At 49.1% G+C, this 18,731-nt stretch overlaps 1 protein-coding gene across 1 annotated transcript in view; it reads left to right on the top strand.

The window, feature by feature from the left end:
- The first annotated feature begins 1,861 nt into the window (after positions 1-1,861).
- Positions 1,862-18,731, top strand: part of RPH3AL (rabphilin 3A like (without C2 domains)) — a 139,227-nt gene continuing 122,357 nt past the window's right edge. The window contains 1 exon segment of the mRNA XM_027626119.1: positions 1,862-1,978. The gene's annotated coding sequence lies outside the window, so the exon portion shown is untranslated.

Raw genomic sequence — 18,731 nt, 5'->3', positions numbered from 1 at the left:
AGAGCCTGTAGGATCCCTGCAGCCTTGACATTTTAGGGTTAGTGAGGTGATGGTGGTGAAATGATGTTAATAACTCCCTCTGACTGAGCTTTTATTTATTTTTTTAAAAGATTTTATTTATTTGAGAGCGAGCAAGCATGGGGGGGGCAGAGAGCGAAGCAGACTCCCCGTTGAGTGGGGAGCCCAATAGGGTGGGAGGGAGGCTTGATCCCAGGACCCTGAGACCATGACCTGAGCCTAAGACAGACACTCAACCAGCTGAGCCATTCAGGCACCCCTGAGCTTTTACAATGAGCCAGGTCTTGGGTCGTTCAATTCTCACAATAGGACTATTATGTCTATTTTGCACATTAAGAAACTGAGACTTCGCCACCAACTACCATGGTGATTTAGATTTAAATTAAGTAAAATTCAATAACATTTAAGAATCCATCTCCTATGACTACTGGCTAGTGGACAGCCCAGCAATATGACATTTCTGTAATTGCAGGAAGTCTGCGGGACGGTGCTAGCTTAGAGACGTTTGCTCCCATGGCCAAGATCACATCTCCCATGGGGAAGACCCAGATCCTGAACGGAGGTGTCCCCCCGTACTGGTGGGGGCTGCTGTGTGTTGGAAACCAGGACTTTCAGATATGGTGATCACTCAACTACTGGTTTCTGGTGTTCTCTCAGGAAATTATTTCATAAAACTTTTGGGGTAGAATGGAGGGTTGAAGGACTTTAGCATGGCCACTCCCACCCCGAGGCTCAGAGTGGATGAAAACGGAGAACATTGCAGATGTTCTTGAAATGATGAAGCCAAGACACCAGGCTGCTGAAAGCTTTAGCTTTATGTCGCTGTTTCCTCTAGTGACTGTAGCGTTGCCTCCATTTGTCCCTCCATCAATGGAGGATTCGTTCATTCAACAAACTGATGTTGAGCTCCAGCGGGTGCCGCGTTCTGTTTCAGGCCCCAGAACCCATACCTGCCTTCCCTTTGAGTTCTGGGGTTGTTAGAATGGGTCATTTTTGGCTCTGGGGACTTGAAGCTGCTTATGGAAAAGAGGGATGTTTGGAATCCAATAACAAGAAGGGGCCATTGCGAGGGCTGCGGCGCGGAAGGGCGCTCGCCTACCAGGGGACCTCAGGCCCGGCTCTCCCGCGCGCGGCCACAGGTCCCGGGGCGGCGAGGGGCGGGGCGGGGCGGCGAGGGGCGGGGCGGGGCGGCGAGGGGCGGGGCGGGCGCCCGGGTACCTGCGGCGGCCGGCAGAGGGCAGCCAGGGAGCGCGCCCGGCGGCAGGGCCGACCGCCCGCCCCACCCCCCCGCCAAACCCCAGGTGAGTGTGGCTAAAGTGGGGCCGCCCCCTCGTCCGGGGCCCAGTCTCAGAGGGCCGGGGGTGGGGGGGGTGCGTCTGGCTCTCGGCGGGGCCCGGGGGGCGGTGCGCGGGGCGGCGGACGGGACCCGGGAGCCCTCGGCTCACGGGCGGGGGCGAGTCCCGGGGGCCGGCGTGGCGCTCCCCTCCCCCCCCCCCCGCGCCCGCCGCCCGCCTCTCCCGGAGCCTGGGCTGGACCCGAGCGGCCGCGGGCAGCGTGCCCCCCCAACCGCCCGCCTTCCCGGAACGCCGTGCGCCCCGGGTTTGGCCTGCTGTCGGCCGGGGCTCCTCGGGGGAGCGCGTGGTGCGTCCGCGGCCGGGGCGAGGCGGGGGCGGCCGGGTGGGGGAGGGGAGTGGGCGGTGAGAGGGCGGGCGGGCGAGCGCGGCTGCAGACGCCAGGCGGCGCTGGGGTGAGCGAGCCCCGCGAGCCGGTTAACAAGTGCGGTGGTTACCGAGCGCCGGCCGCCGGCGGGCGCGCACGTGCGGCGAGAGGGGCCCCGGTGTGGCCGAGCCGCTGCCCGTCTGCGCTCCACTTGCCCTCCGTGAGGATCCCACACTCCGGGTGATTGGCTCGGGGCGCCGTGCTGGGTCCGGGCCCGGGACGTTTGGGCTCTCGCCCCTGGGTAGGTGGTCGGGAGCGGGATGCCGATGGCACGTTGGTGCCCAGGAGCGTGTGAGTGCGGGATGCGGGTGTTTCTCCCTGGGCAGACGGGCTTCCTCTGCCTCACCCTGCCCACCTCTTTCAGTCTGAGAATCCTGCCCTGGGTTTGTTTTCTAGCCCTCCGGAAACCCACTCCTAGCCATCAGGCCCACCTGTTTTTCCCAGGCAGAAGACTTGAAGGAAGTGTTGAAATCCATCTAGGGTGCCTAGTGGTGCCCATGACACTTGCGCTCTTGGGGCGGAAGCCCCCTTTCTTGGGCTTCAGCAAGGTCTCTGCTGGGAGGTCTGAGACTTTTGTCTCCTGCCTGGCTGCTGGGAAGGCTGAGGACCTGATTTTCCCATCTGGGTGGTCTGTACCCCGTCCCCCCATTCCTCCCCCCCCCCCCGCCACGTCATTCTAGGGAGAGGTGTGATGCACAAGGTGGAAACCTAGCCTCAGATCAGGGCCAGAGGTATTCTAGTGAATGATCAGGTTCCACCTATGCTGCTCCATGGGAATCTTTGATCTTCCTAGCAGCTGGGGGCTGGGGAATCAGGGGTGGCCCTGGGTACCCTGGTAAGAGCACTGGCAGAGCCAGGGCTGCGGTCCAGTCTCTGCCCCTTCCCTCCCCTCCACCTTGAGCAAATGTGCCCTTACCGGGCCGGGTCTCCATGCCCCCTCCTGCCTGTGATAGCCACTTGCCCTCCCATCTCTTGGGGGAGGGGGGCGGAATCATGCATCAGAGGCCTAAGCTTCATATCCTCTTTTTTCTCTCTGTCACATTTTCCAGACAAGTGCTCTGCACCTGCTGCCTGCCTTCCCTCTTAATCCTCCCAAGCCTGGCGCAGCGTGGCCCCACCACCCCTCTGCTGAAACTGCTTTCCTGAAAGTCATCTTGTTTCCAAACATTGCTCTTTTGCTGGCTGCGTCCTTCTGCCTGGGGAGCGGACCTCTGTGTGAGTGTGTCTTCTCTGCAGCCTTCTTTGATGTGATTTCTGGGGCACCCCGCTCTCCTGGTTTGGCTCTTCTCCATTGTTCTTTCTCTTTGGACCGCTCTTCCCCGCTCAGAGGGATTTTTTTTTTATAATGAAGTAATATTTTCTTTTTTTTTAAGATTTTATTTATTTATTTGACAGAGAGACACAGCGAGAGCAGGAACACAAGCAGGGGGAGTGGGAGAGGGAGAAGCAGACTCCCCACTGAGCAGGGAGCCCGATGCGGGGCTCCATCCCAGGACCCTGAGATCATGACCTGAGCCGAAGACAGACGCTTAACTGACTGAATCACCTAGGCACCCCTAGCGGGATGTGTTTTGAGATGCTGTGTTTCGCTTTGCAGGAGCTTTCTTCAGGAGCCCTTCAGGGCAGCCCCCCTCTCTGGCTTCTAACGTCAGTCCTGGCCCCCTGGATGCCCGAGTGACACCCCAACCAAACATCCGAGTCTGGCCTCCTCCTACGAGCCAGATGCTCTCACTTGCTCCTCAGCAGTGGGGTTCCCTCCTCCGTTATACTCCCTTTTCCCTGAAGTGTCTCTACCTCTCGCCACCCATCTGTGAACTACTACTGCAGGCCTCGAACATCTCAGGCAGGGCTCCGAGGCCCTTCCTCTGGTCTGATGCCAGCATCCCGTCCAGCCTCTGTGGTCCATCTGCCAGGTCACTGGTAGACTGATGGTCCCTGACTCCTGCTTTTGCCCAGTGGCTGACCCTCCTCCCCTGAGCAATCTTAAGAGGCTTCTCATTCCTCCCACACAAAGCCGAGCTCTTCCTGAGTTGAAGGCTCCTCATTCATGGGGCCTCACTCTCCCAAACCAATTTCCAGGCCTGCAACTTCTTCCCTCCCTACCGCGGTCAGCCCCTTTGCCCTTACCCTCTGGGATCACGCTTGGTTGCTGTTGCCCTGAGAAAGCTTTGTGACCTCTCTGGCTGCACTGGGGGCCGTTTTCTTGGCTTTCCCTCTTCATCATGCCCTGGTGCAGCTGTCTGCTGCTGATCTCTGGCCCTTTGGGCCCTTGAAGCGTGTTCCCCTTCTGGATCCGCAGGACCTGGGCCCCCTGCAAGCACTCAAGAAAGGAGTTCCCACCTCCAGACATCAGCAAATACCTCCCTGTTAGCCTTCAGAGTCTGGCTGAAACTGCACCTCTGTCCTAGACTCTTCCAGTCTTCCGGATTCCCATCTGTCTACACTCCTGCTGGGTTATTAATGGATTCATTACCATGTGTGCCACCCAATTGAATACTGTGTTCTCTGCCTTCAGCCTCCGGTTGTGAGAGATGCTTTTCCGGCCCTTAACCATAGCAGCTATTTATTGAGTGGTCATTAGGAGCAGGGCAGTATGCTGATCTTTCCAGGCGCTCCCTTGTGTGTGTGTGATCCTCCCGATGCCCAGAGGGATGACTGCTGCAATTATTGTCTTGTCCAGCCCATGAGGACACCAACCCAGAGAGCTTGAGGGACTTGCCTCCATCACACAGCTTGTCAGCAGGCCAGGCACAGGTTGGAACTCCAGTCCGCCTGACTCCCAAGACGTTTTCAGTGCTAGGATTTGCTGTTCAGGGAAGCGTGTGCTTCAGACCAAGGAGTGTTATGTGTCCTCTTGGCACCTGGCCCAGGTGCAGGGGCTGGGCCTGTGGCTTGGTCAGCTGGTTGCTTTGGGAATCCAGGGAAAGACTTTGTAACAGAACAGATGGTTAATGGTGGGGCAAGTGACTCAGGGAGGCTGTGACATCTGCCCTGAGGCCTTAGAAACAGGACGTCTGTGTGTGTGTGTATGTGTGTCTTAAGTAAAAGTTGTGGTACAGAGAACCCTGTAGGGCCCTCCGGTAGTTTGGGTCATGTCTGTCCCTTAAGGCACTTTCACCTGCTTTTTTTTTTTTTTCGGTCAAGAAAATCAATCCCAGCTCCCCCCCAGACTGAACGGCCTTCAAGGAAAGAAGTTTCCTAGTCCTTCCTTCCCTCTGCAGGTCACTGTCATATGAAAATGAGTTCCTGCTGTGAAATACGGTTGCCATGGCAACCGCTAGCGTTAGGCCCCAAGTCTGTTGCTCCTAGGTCTCTGCGCGGTAAGCTTCCAGGGGCTTTTTTCCATCTCTGTCGCCTAAAAACACAAAACACTACACTTCGCTCTCCTTTCGCATACACATTCGAAAATGTCGTTTTTTTTTTTTTTTTTTTTTCCAGGCAGTGGTTTCTGGGCACTCTCGGTGCCCCAGCAGCCTGTGACTGGGCTGCTGACACATGCCATTAATAATGCCTCTAGAACGGTGCCCCCGGTTTAGGCCATATTTTGAGTGAAGGCCATTGCATGGTGTCCAGTGTCTGGTGTCCTCGACGACAGGAGAGGCAGAGGGAGAGAGTGGTTTGGTGCGGTGGGGAGGGCATTTTGGTGCCACTCTGCTTCCCTGGCAGGTGGCGAAATTGTCCTCAGTTGCTGCCTCCTTCTGTGTTAGAGCCTTACTCGCCGCCCAGAGCAGGTCCTCAGTGGTGCTGAGAAAGGTGCCTTTAGCAGCAGGCATAGCTCCGGACTTGGATTGAGTGCTTACTATGTGCAGACGCTGTTCCCTTGCTTAATCCTCAACCAAGGGAAATGCAAAGTACTATTATCCCCATTTTATAGGTAAGGAAATTGATGTGTAGAGAAGCGAAGTGCTTGCCCAAGGACACACAGCAATGGTCCTAGGAAGTGTGGCCCCTGTGGCCAGTGCCCTTTACTGTGTTTAAAGAATGAAAGTGTGAATTGGAGAGGTAGGGCAGGTTGGCTATCTCAAGATTGAGGCTTAAAGCGGCGGTCTTCAACTTATTTATTTTTTCAGTTTGCCATTTTTAAAAAAAGGTTTTATTTGTTCATTAGAGAGAGAGAGAGAGAGAGCACGAGTAGGGGGGAGAGGCAGAGGGAGAAGCAGACTCTCCGCTGAGTCAGGAGCCTGACCTGGGGCTCAATCCTAGGACCTGGAGATCACGACCTGAGCGGAACGCAGGTCCCAGCCATCTGAGCCACCCAGGGGGCCCTTCAGTTTACCACTTTTCATGTCTTAAGGGCAAAAGGCTGTGGTGAAAACGCATGTACTTGAATGTTATAGCAGTACTATTTGTAATCGCCAAAACACTGGAAATCACCCAACGGCAGTAGAATGGACAAATACGTTGGGGGGAATACACATGATAGAACACTCCTACAGTGAGGATGAACCATTTACAGGCACACGGAACCACGTGGGTGCGTCACGCAAACCATATGATTGAGTTTCTTTAGCTATTCCACCACCAATGAATGTTCAGACTGTACAGTTTTTCACGGCTCCAAACTGCCACAAAGACTGTCCCAGAACTTTCCACCTGTGCACACGTGCCGGGGTTTCCTTAGGGCAGATCCCGAGAAACAATCCCTGTGTCATAGGGCAGATGCATTTTTTATGTTAACAAGTGGATGTCCATGTGACATTCCTTTTTAAGCCTCAGATCCCATGACTTTATCAATCTGATCCCTGTGAAATTGCCTCTGTCAGTTCTGGCCCAGCAGTTTGGTCTCCCTGGTCTGTTCTGTGCCCTGGCTTCGTTCCATGGCTCTTACCACCCAGCAGTGAGATGGCCTGCCCCGCTCACTTCCAAGCACGGGCCAAACACCTGGTACCATATGATTCCATTTATATAAAGTGCAAAAGAGGCAAAACGAATATAAGGTGTTGGAAATCAGTGTAGTAGGTTCCTGGAGGCATGAGGAAGGCTCCTGGGAGGCTGGTAGTGTTTGTTCTCTTTATCTGGGTGTTGGTCACATATTCATATTGTCAAAATTCACCAATTTTGGTATGTGTACTTCTCTGTATGTGTGTCATACTTCAGGATTTAGCAATGGGACACCTGGGTGGCTCCTTGGGTTGAGCATCTGCCTTCGGCTCAGGTCATGATCCCAAGGTCCTGGGATGGAGTCCCGCATTGGGCTCCTTGCTCAGCGGGGAGCCTGCTTCTCCCTCTGCCTGCCGCTCCCCCTGCTTGTGCACTTGCTCTCTCTGACAAATAAATAAAATCTTAAAAAAAAAAGATTTAGCAAAACCAGAATAAAGGCAGCAGTGACCCTAGACCCAAGACATGAATACAGACACACCATACCTTTGACTTCACTCTACCTGGAACCTTGGACTTCTGGTGACAGTTAGGAGGTGATATGAGGGTGGGCACCCGGATTCTGGGGGTACAGCTCTGGGGATGTGGAAGCAGGGCCAGATCGGCTCTGGTTTCCTCCTGTCCCCCTCCACTCTGCTGGGGTTGGGGAGCGCTTGCTAAGCTAGGATGTAGCTGGTGGGGATCAGCCAAGTCAGCGGTCCTTTTGTTGCTGTGATGCTGGGGGGCAATCGAGGTAATGTGTATTCCTTATCTGTTGGTTGTGGGGTGTTAGGTGGGCCTGGAGAGATTGCAGAATCTGGCTGGTGCTATAGCTCTCAGCACAGACATCCTCCACCCTCTGACAGCCACGAGCTGCTTGTAAAACATCAGCCTTTCAAGGACTACACCGGCCTGTAAAGTGAGTGGCATTCACTGGGAGAGCATCTCCTTTCCTGTGGAGTTACATGCTGCTAAAAATACCAGAGCACCCTATGTAAGTCCACAGTTACGCAGTTAGCACCTGACGTAAAAGCACTTAGTATACCATGGCAGTTCATCAGCTGCGGGCTGCAGTGACGGTTGTGGGCATCATGACGAAGTTACGGGGTGTTTGCCTGGTAAGGAGGTTGAGTAATCGTCACTCTCCAGCCCTGCTGCGCACATGCCTGCAACGTGCTGGTGCTTTTCATCTTTGGATCTGGCCATCCGAGCAGTTGAGTTGATGTCGGGGGTTTATAAAGTTGCCTCTTGCTTGACCCCCACCCCCTTCTCATTCACCGATGATACATCCTCTGATTCTGAGAAATGCAGCATCTTGGATCCATCCAAGAGTCCCCTCACTGAGTAGCCAGGGCCAGGGGGCCGTTTGGCCCGTGCTTGGAAGTGAGCAGGGCAGCCCATCTCATTGTTGGGTAGTAAGAGCCATGGAACAAAGCCAGGGCACAGAATAGACCAGGGAGACCAAACTGCTGGGCCAGAACTGACAGAGGCAATTTCACAGGGATCAGATTGATAAAGCCATGGGATCTGAGGCTTAGAAAGGAATGTCACATGGACATCAATTTGTTAACATAAAAAATGCATCTGCCCTAAGACATAGGGATTCTGTTTCTCCGGATCTGCCCTAAGGAAACCCTGGCACATGTGCGCAGGTGGAAAGTTCTGGGACAGTCTTTGTGGCAGTTTGGAGCCGTGAAAAACTGTACAGTCTGAACATTCATTGGTGGTGGAATAGCTAAAGAAACTCAGATGGTCATACCCAGGAATACTATGCAGCTTTGAAAAAGAATTAGTTAGAGGTGCCTGGGTGGCTCAGTTGGTTAAGTGTCTTCTTTTGGCTCAGGTCATGATCCCACGGTCCTGGGATCCAACCCTGCACTGGGCTCCCTGCTCAGCGGGGAGTCTGCTTCTCCCTCTCCCTCTGCCTCTTCCCCTGCTTGTGCTCTCTCTCTCTCAAATAAATAAAATCTTTTTTTTTTTAATTTAAGTCACTAAGGACAGTTTTAAAAAATTTTTTAAATTTTTTTCTAAAGATGTTATTTATTTATTTGACAGAGAGATCAGAAGTAGGCAGAGAGGCAGGCAGAGGGAGAGGGAGACTCTTAGCCACCCAGGCACCCCAAAATCTTTTTTTAAAAAAAGAGAAAGAATTGGTTAGATCTTTATATAACAATATAGATGAAGGGCACCTGGGTGGCTTAGTCAGTTAAACATCCAACTCTTGATTTCAGCTAAGGTCATGATCTTTTAGGGTTGTGAGATCAAGCCCCAAGTTAGGCTCCATGCTGGGCATGGAGGCTGCTTAAGATTCTCTCTCTCTCTCTCTCCCTCTCCCCTGCCCCCCCCAAGACAAAACAAAACAAAATATATAAACAATATAGATAAATCTCTAAGATTGTAGGGAGAAGAAAGCAAGTTTCAAAGTGATAAATATATTATGCTATTTGTAGAAATATATACATGTAGTCATTTATACTTTATATGAGGACACATATATGTAACACACATCTATATGTAAAAGCACATAAAACAGTCTAGGGGCGCCTGGGTGGCTCAGTCAGTTAAGCGACTGCCTTCGGCTCTCTATCTCTCATTCTCTCTCTCTCAAATAAATAAATAAATCTTTAAAAAAAAACAGTCTAGAAAAATACATTCCAAACTTATAATAGATGTTATTTCCAGGGGAGGGAGAAGACCAGAATTGTTCGTGCATGGGGGTGGGGATGATTAAAAGGAAATTTATCCTTCTCTGTGATATTTAAAAATTTTTTTTAAAGATTTTATTTATTTATTTGAGAGAGAGATTGAGAGATAGAGAGCACGAGAGGGAAGAGGGTCAGAGGGAGAGGCAGACTCCCCGCTGAGCAGGGAGCCCGATGTGGGACTTGATCCCGGGACTCCAGGATCATGACCTGAGCCGAAGGCAGTCGCTTAACTGACTGAGCCACCCAGGCACCCGATATTTAAAATTTTTTAAATTACAATTAAATTGATAATTTATATACATCAAATAATTCACTCATTTTATTTTTGTTAAGATTTTGTTTATTTGACACAGAGAGATGCAGTGAGAGAGGGAACACAAGCAGGGGGAGTGGGAGAGGGAGAAGCAGGCTTCCCGCGGAGCAGGGAGCCCGGTGCGGGGCTCAATCCCAGGACCCTGAGATCATGATCTGAGCCGAAGGCAGATGCTTAACGACTGAGGCCGCCCCAATTCACTTCATTTTAAGTATATAATCTCTTTAAATCCGTAAAAGGAAAAGTACTTATATAATTAAAGATTAATACTAATCTGACCCCCTTCTTGATAGTAGAAGACTTTTTTCAATGCGTTTTTGAGCACTGATGGACTGTGACATGCTCACTGTGTAGTGCTTTGCATTTAAGGGCAGCTTGCGTAGGTAGAAATTCTGCCTTTTTTTTTTTAAAACAGCATTTTATTCATCTCAGTATCTTTTTTTTTTAAGATTTTATTTACTTATTTGAGAGAGAGAGAATGAGAGAGAGAGAGAGCATGAGAGGGAAGAGGGTCAGAGGGAGAAGCTGACTCCCCGCCGAGCAGGGAGCCCGATGCGGGACTCGATCCCGGGACTCCAGGATCATGACCTGAGCCGAAGGCAGTCGCTTAACCAACTGAGCCACCCAGGTGCCCCCGAAATTCTGCCTTTTTTGAACTGAGATCTGCCTCTTTGTTGTTCTGTTTCTGAGCCTGTCCCTTTGGAACCGTCTCAAATAAGTCTTCTTCCCTTTTCCGTGGGCTAGGATTTTCACTGGTGCAAGATCCCTGTCACGCCCACCTCCTGTGGGGAGAAATGCTCGCCTCTTAAAGGGCTTCCCTGTAGAGTCTGTAGGGTCATATGGATCACGCATTCCAGATCCCAAACTGTGCTGGGCACCTGGCTCGAAGCCATCCTCCTAAAGTTTTGCAGAACAGGACCCTCTGCCCCTGATGTTGCTTGACCACGACATAACACTTCTTCAAAATAATGGTCTTTTGAATTATAAAAATAACTCACATTCCCTGTGGAAATGTAGAAAATACACAAAAACACAAGAAAATAAAAGCCATTGATTCTCAACCCCCAGAGATGACTGTTGTTTAATGTTTAAAAATTGAGATCAGGGGCGCCTGGGTGGCTCAGTTGTTAAGGGTCTGCCTTTGAATCAGGTCATTGATCCCAGGGTCCTGGGATCGAGCCCCACGTCGGGCTCCCCGCTCAGCGGGAACCCTGCTTCTCCCTCTCCCACTCCCCCTGCTTGTGCTCCTGCTCTCATTATCTCTCTCTCTGTCAAATAAATAAATAAAGTCTTTTAAAAAAAATAAAAATTGAGATCATTCTATATAAATGGTTTTTATAACCAACATGTTTGCTTATGCATAAGAAAGATGACTGACATCTGTGTAACACATTTTTTCTTAGTTCATGGTTTTTTAATTATTATTTTTATGTTTATTTTTTTTAAGATTTATTTGCAAGAGGGCACGCGCATGTGTACAAGAAGGGGGAGGGGCAGAGGGAGAGAATCTCAAGCCGACTCGCCGCTGAGCATGGAGCTGACAAGGGCCTGGTCCCACAACCCAGAGATCCTGACCTGATCCAAAATCAACAGTCAGACGCTTCACTGACTGAGCCACCCAGGCGACCCTATTTTTAATTTTTTTATAGATTTTATTTTTAAGTAATCTCTACACCCAGCGTGGGGCTTGAACTCACAACCTTGAGATCAAGTGTCTCATGTTCCACTGAGCCAGCCAGGCGCCCCTATTATTATTTTTAAACATAGAGAAGTTTCTGTGTGGTGTTGTGGACTGAATGTTTTATGTTTTCCCAAAATTTGTATGTTGATACCCTAACCTCCAATGTGATGGTATTTGGAGATGGGTGTTCAGGAGGTAATCAGGATTACATGAGGCCATGAGGGTGGGGCCCTCATGATGGGATTAGCGTCCTGATAAGAGAGACCAGTTGGCCCTCCCTCCCTCCCTCCCTCTTTCTCTCTCCCTCTCTCTCTGCTCTGCACGCACAGAGGAAAGGCCAAGGGAACACACAGAAGTCAGGCTTCCGTCTGCCCCCCCAAGGAGGAGAGCCCACACCAGGAACCAAGTTAACCAGCACTTTGATCTTGAACTTCAGCTTCCAGAACTGTGAGAAATAAATGTTGTTCAGTTGCCCAGTCTCCAGAGTATTTGTGAAGGCAGCCCGAGCTGACTGATAGATGTGGCTAAGGCCATGAGTTCTTTCATTTTATGATTTCCTCCTTTGCTTTTGGGTTTTAAAGGTCTTCCCCACCCCAAGGTCAGATAAATATTCACCTGTATTTCTTCGGGTTCTTTATTTGGTGCCCACTTTTCCATTCACTGCTCTCTTTTCCATTCAGCTCTAATCCAGTCGAAACTTAATTTGGTTTATGATGTGAGATAAGACCCTGATTTTCTTTCTTTCCAAATTGTCGACCAGTTCTTTCCATTTAATTTCTTTTCCCACCAGCTATATTTTAAATTTAAAGTGATTTTTTTGACTAGATGTTACAATGATGTTGTTCAGAATTCAAAAGATGTAATTGTACGCCTGAAACATAATATAACATTGTATGTCAACTAGTTGGGATTAAAATAAAAACTTAAAACCCCACAAAATTCAAAAGATACAAAAGACAATGAGATTCTCCCTTCTCCCTTCTCCCTTAGATTCCCAGTCCCAGAACCAGTGTTACTAGTAACCGTGTGTTACTAGGTTATAGGTTTTGGACATTAGGTATCCTTCCCTCTTCTCTGGACAGACTTTAAATGTTAGCTTTATTCTAGTGTACAAACATATTAACTTCCAGGCTTTCTGTTTCTGTTTCTTTCATTATCTGTCTCTTCTTCCTGTACGATGACATTTTTTAAAATATATTTTAACACCTGGAAGTGCAGGTTCTTTCTTGAAATTTCCTTCGTTATGCTTGCCTATTTATTTATTCTTCTATATGAAATTTATAATTGCTTTTCTACAAATATCATTAGAATCAAATTTGGGATTATATTAAACTTATAAAATAGTAACTATTGGGGCGCCTGGGTGGCTCAGTCGTTGAGCATCTGCCTTCGGCTCAGGTCATGATCCCGGGGTCCGCGGATCGAGCCCTACATCGGGCTCCCTGCTCCACGGGAAGCCTGCTTCTCCCTCTCCCGCTCCCCCTGCTTGTGTTCCTTCTCTCACTGTGTCTCTCTGTCAAATAAATAAATAAAATCTTTAAAAAAAATAGTAACTATTGGTTTTTCCTATCTAGAACATAGGGTCTGTCCTGTATTTATTTATGTGTTCTTTCCAGTCACCTCTTCTTTTATACTATGCAGTAAAGTTTCATAGATTTCTTTATGAAGACTGTGAACGTTTCTTGTTCAGTTTGTTGCGAGGTGTTTACTTTTTTTGTTACTAGGGAATAGGACCTTTTTTTCTTTAAAGATTTTATTATTTATTTGTCAGAGTGAGCACAAGCAGGGGGAGCGGCAGAGGGAGAGGGAGAAGCAGGCTCCCCGCTGAGTGGGGATCCCAGTGTGGGGCTCCATCCCAGGACCCTGAGATCGTGACCTGAGCTGAAGGCAGACGCTTGACTGACTGAGCCCCCAGGCGCCCTGTGCAGTGATTTCTTTCTTTTTTTTTTTTTAAGATTTTATTTTTATTTATTTGACAGAGAAAGAGAGAGAGGGAGGGAGGGAACACAAGCAGGGGGAGTGGAGGAGGGAGAAGCAGGCTTCCCGCAGAGCAAGGAGCCTGATGCGGGGCTCGATCCCTGACTGAGCCGAAGGCAGGTCATGCTTAACCGACAGCCATGCAAGTGTCCCGGGATCTTTTTTTTTTTTTTTAACATTTATTTTCAACTGGATATGTTGGAATATAAGAAGTTACTGACTTAAAAAATTATTGTGAAATGTGTATATACAAGTGCATATAAAACATGTACATTTTAAAGGAGACTAATAAGACAGACATCTGCCTAGCCAGCTTAAGAAATAGAGCCCCACTAGCCCTTTAGAATTGCTTTTATACCTCTCCTTAAATGGAGCTCCCTCTTTCCTCACCCTTAGGGGACGTACTAACCTGGATTTTGTTATAATTTTTAACCTGCCCTTTATAGCTTCACCGTACAGGCTTATGTCCTCAAACAATACATTGTTGGATTTTTGTATGCTTTTGAGGTTTTACCAATGGACTCATGCTGGATTCGTTTTTAAATTGATACATGTGTGTACCTGTTGTTGAGATTCATCTTGTTGCACGTAGCTGGTACCCAATTTATTTATCCCTGCCACTTGTTTTTGTTTTTTTTTTAATAAAGATTTTATTTATTTATTTCAGAGAAAGAGAGAATGATAGAGAGCACAAGAGGGAAGAGGGTCAGAGGGAGAAGCAGACTCCCCGCTGAGCAGGGAGCCTGATGTGGGACTCGATCCCGGGACTCCAGGATCATGACCTGAGCCGAAGGCAGTCGCTTAACCAACTGAGCCACCCAGGCACCCTATCCCTGCCACTTGTTGATGGGCATTTGGGTCGTTTCTGCTTTTCTTTACTATCCCCACCATCCTTTCTATGTGTAAGTTTCTCCAGGATGTATACTTGGGAGTAGATTACAAGGTCATAGGCCATGTGCTCCTTCACCTCCTGTTCTCCAAATTCTGAAGTGACGTGCATTCCCTGCAGACCTGGACCAGAGTGTTGGTTACTCTCCATCGTCACCAATACCATCCACTCTTTTCGTTTTTGTCAGTCTGGTGAGTGTGAACTGATACCTTACTGTGGTTTAAATTGGCATTTCGAGGGGCGCCTGGCTGGCTCCGTTGGTGGAGCATGTGACGCTTGATCTTGGGGTTGTGAGTTTGAGCCCCACGTTGGGTATAGAGATTACTTTTAAAAAAGATAAAATCTTAGGGTGCCTGGATGGCTTAGTTGGTTAAGCATCAGACTCTTGATTTCAGCTCAGGTCATGATCTCAGGATGGTGAGATCAAGCCCGGAATTGGGCTCTATACTGGGCATGGAACCTGCTTGAGACTCTCTCCCCCTCTCTGCCCTAACCACTCCCTCCATTCGTGCTTTCTCTCTCTCTAAAAATAATAATAATAATAAAATCTTTTTAAAAATTGGCATTTTGATGATTACTGCTAACACTGAACACATTTACGAGCTATTTGTTTCCTCATTTATGCACCTGTACTTTATTTCTTTCCTATTTGACTTTTTTTCTCTTCCCTTACCCCACTCCAGGTGGTGCCCCTATTAGATTATTACTGATTCAAAAAAAAAAGATTATTACTGATTCATAAGTGATCTTCCCACGTTCACATTCTGGTACTAATTCTTTGTTTATTTTGTGTTATAAACATTTCTCTCAGTTTGTGGCTGGCTTTTTCACTATCTTAATAGAATCTCTTTTTTTAAAATATATTTTCTTTTTCTTTTTTTTTTAATCTCTTTTTGAGAGGGAGGTGGGGGAGGTGCCGAGGGAGAAGGAGAGAGAGAATCTTAAGCGGGCTCCACTCCCAGCATGGAGCCCAACATGGGACTCGATCTCGTGACCCTGAGATCATGACTTGAGCGGAATCAAGAGTTGGACGCTTAACCGACAGAGCCACCCAGACACCCCAGTAGCATCTTTTGATGAACAGAACAGTCAGAGCTTAAGTCAGCAAGCTTATCATTAACTAAAGTTCGGTATTTGTTTATGTTTCCTTTCTTTTGTGGTAAAATGTACATACAGTGAAGTGCACAAATCTTCTATGTTCCATCAGTGAGCTCAAATAAGTGCATACACCCATGCAACCCAAACCTGCGTCAAGATAGAGAACATGACCATCACCCCAGAAAGTTCCCTCATCCTTCTTCCCAGGCAAATTCTACACCACTCCCCCAGAATCAACTACTATTTGGATTTGTTTCCACCATGGACCAGTTTTGCCTGTGCTAGGACTTCATATGAATGGAATCAAACAGTATGTACTCTTTTGTCAAAGGCTTCCTGCTCTCACTTGACATGATGTTTTGATACTTACCCTTGGTGTATCAGTAGCTGCTTCCTTTTTATTGCTGTCATGTTCCATTGTATGAATATGTACAATTTACTTACCCCTTCGCCTATCGATAGACCCCTGGGCTGTCTTTAGTTTTTGGCTATTGTAAATGGAGTGGCCCTGAGTCTTCTTGTTGACATATGTTTTCATGTCTCATATATATTATTTCTCTTACATGTTTTACTTCTGTTAGGAGTGGAATTGCTGGGTCATAGGTTAGGCCTAACTTTTTTTTTTTTTTTTAAGATTTTATTTGTTTATTTGAGAGAGAGAGTGAGAGAGAGAGCACGAGAGGGAAGAGGGTCAGAGGGAGAAGCAGACTCCCTGCCGAGCAGGGAGCCCGATGTGGGACTCAATCCCGGGACTCCAGGATCATGACCTGAGGCGAAGGCAGTCGCTTAACCAACTGAGCCACCCAGGCGCCCTGCCTGAATTATTATATGACCCCATTTGAAGCCTCGGATTCCTGGGCTGGCCAGGTGAGCTCTCAAACAGGCGGTCACTTTACCACTGATTGAGAAGTTGGTGGTAAAGCCGCTTCAAACATTTGGGCTTGGTGAATCGTTGTGTTTTGTTTTTTGTTTTGTTTTTTTTTTTTTCCTTTCCCCTCTAACTTTAAATTTAGTTTGCAGTTTTGGAACAATGTTCTCAGTCCCTGGTGGAAAGTTAATGGAGAACGCTTAATTTAGAAGGTGAAATGTAGGAGTGTGTATGATTTTCTGAACTTCATTTTTGGAAACCAGGTTCATTTCTCTTGCTCCTCCATGTAGAGCACCGAGGGGCTAGGGGAGGGGGGTGTTCGGGGCGCGGATCGGAAGGTAGACCCAGAGTCAGAGTTCTTCATCACCATCCCTCAGGGGCCGTTTGCCTAAGAAGGCGCAACATCCAAATTGTTCTACTCTTAAGTGGGGCCTCATTTAAAAGTAAAAAAGGAAATGAATTCACTTCTGGTTTCTCTTTCAATGTCATCAGATCACACCGATTAGTGACAGGAGACAACCCTATTCTGACTGGTGTCTGAGTTGTCACACTGCTTGTCCTCATTAATGTCTGGGTCTGGGAAAGTGTTTGATCAAGGGGCAGGTGCCATGGGTGAAGTTCACCAAAAGAGGTCAGAGATGAATGTGAAATCCTTTCTAACCCCAAGTAATAGAACCCAGTCCAGGCTTTGTCCCGGGGCAGCTGCCCAAGTGGCTGGCCGTTGCCCACTTTCCATCCCTTGGCCTTTCTGGATGGCCGGTTCCCACAGCCGTCTCTCCCCGCCACTTCTAATCTTCAGGGCGCTTTTCCTCTTTTGCAGAAGCCACCACTTTGGGGTCTGATGACCCCGGCCTAGACATGAAGAGCTTTCTCCCACTCTCTGGGCTTGTTAGGACCTTACGCTTAAGACTTGAGCTCAGCAGAAACAGGACCAGGTTCTTCGCCACGTGGCCTTCCCCTGTCAAGGGTGCTGCTGGGCACGTCACTCAGCTGCTTGGAGTATTGCGTTTGGCCAGAGCTGCAGGTGGCCGTGGGCATGGTGGGTTTGCCAAAGTCATTTTTGCGAACCGAGCGTCCTATGAGGAAGACAGCTTCGATTTCTGTGCTTGATGGCAGTGATTTTGTAACAAATGGACATTAAGTCTCTTGTTTTCACGTTCTCAGTTTACTGTAATCATTTTCCAACAGCGGGGACAGAAGCATCTCGGATAAAAGGAGCCTCCTCTCATTCCCCACAAAAGTGTGTCACGGGCTGGGATGGCCTCAGACTTCCCATAAACTTGTCTTCAGGTTCGGGTCCTGTGGTGAACTGCGTCGCCCTTGACAGGGTGATGGGGGGTAACTTGGCAGAGGAGGGACCTTGGCAGCAAGCAGGCCCCGCGTGGCATCTCAGTGGCCTTCGCAGAATTGAAACTTGGTGTCTAGGTCACTGTCTGAGGTCACAGCAGAGAGGACAGGCCAAGGGAGCAGATGGAATTCGACTGTGGGCTGAGCTCACTTTGCGCAGGCCTGTCCGGAGTGTGGGTCAAGGAGCTAGTTAGGGGTTGAAGGCTTGCACTCCACGGGTCACTGCCCTGGAGCAGGCTCACTGTACATCATCGCTCTGTGGTGAGCTCTGCTGACAGATGGAGAACATGGACTCTTAGGGCGTTCGTGTTGGAGTCTGGGGCAGGCATGTGGGCCGGACAGCACGCGAGGCAGCTGGGAAGAGCTGCACTCGGAGGAGGGCTGGGCGGCAAGCGGGGCGCGTGCTAGGGGTGCAGGGTCGGTGGGGGTAGGAAGGTAAGGCACATCTCCAGAGGTTGGCAGGTGGGAATCAGGCAGGTTATCCACAGGAGGCTCACAGGCGCTTAGGGTTCTGACACATAGGCGAGGCCAGTGGTGGGAGAACTTCGGCAGTAGAGGGAAGGAGACTTCTGTAGAGAGGAGGGCCGGGAGCCAGAAGCGCTCGGCGTTTCTGGCATGAGCAGCGTAGAAGCTGGATTGCTTCCTGGTTAAGGGCCTGGGCTCTGAGTTCAGACTTAGAGGTTTCATCCCGCCTCTAGCACTCCCTCACTCTGTGGCCTTGAAAAGTTGCTTTGCCTCTCTGGGCCTCAGTTTCCTGTAAAATGGAAATAATGAGTACCTGCTTTGCTGCCATGAGGACTAGATGAGAAGGCTTGTACAAAGCATGTAGAACAGTGCTTGGCATGTGGGTGATGGTGATTATTATTTAGTAATGAGGTCTTGGTTTGGCCTGAGGGGTGTCCTCTGGGCCTTGGACCTGCCTGCAGGTGGGGTTCACATCTGGACACCAGGGCTGCTGCTTTGATTTTATATCGAATTCTGTAACCCACATACTTGCCCTGTTCGTGCGGCTGCAGCAAGCTGAGTCAGATGCGTCTCTCAGTTTAATCATCAGATTTCAGGAGGCATCTCCTCTTTCTGCTTTCTGCCTGGCCTCTGTTCTCTTTGATCCCTAAGTTGTTTATTTGTATTGTGTTTAGTCCCCAGCCTGCCTCAAGCCCTCCTTGAAAAAGACAGTTCTACATTTTGAATGGATAAATATAACTTTAGATCATACATTGAATCAGAGTAGCAACGTAAGGAGGTATGCCCTGCCTGCC

Source organism: Zalophus californianus, chromosome 16, assembly GCF_009762305.2.
Source record: "Zalophus californianus isolate mZalCal1 chromosome 16, mZalCal1.pri.v2, whole genome shotgun sequence".
Taxonomy (NCBI): Eukaryota; Metazoa; Chordata; class Mammalia; order Carnivora; family Otariidae; genus Zalophus; species Zalophus californianus.
The sequence above is the reverse complement of the archived record's forward strand: the minus strand, read 5'-3'. Positions and strand labels throughout refer to the sequence as shown.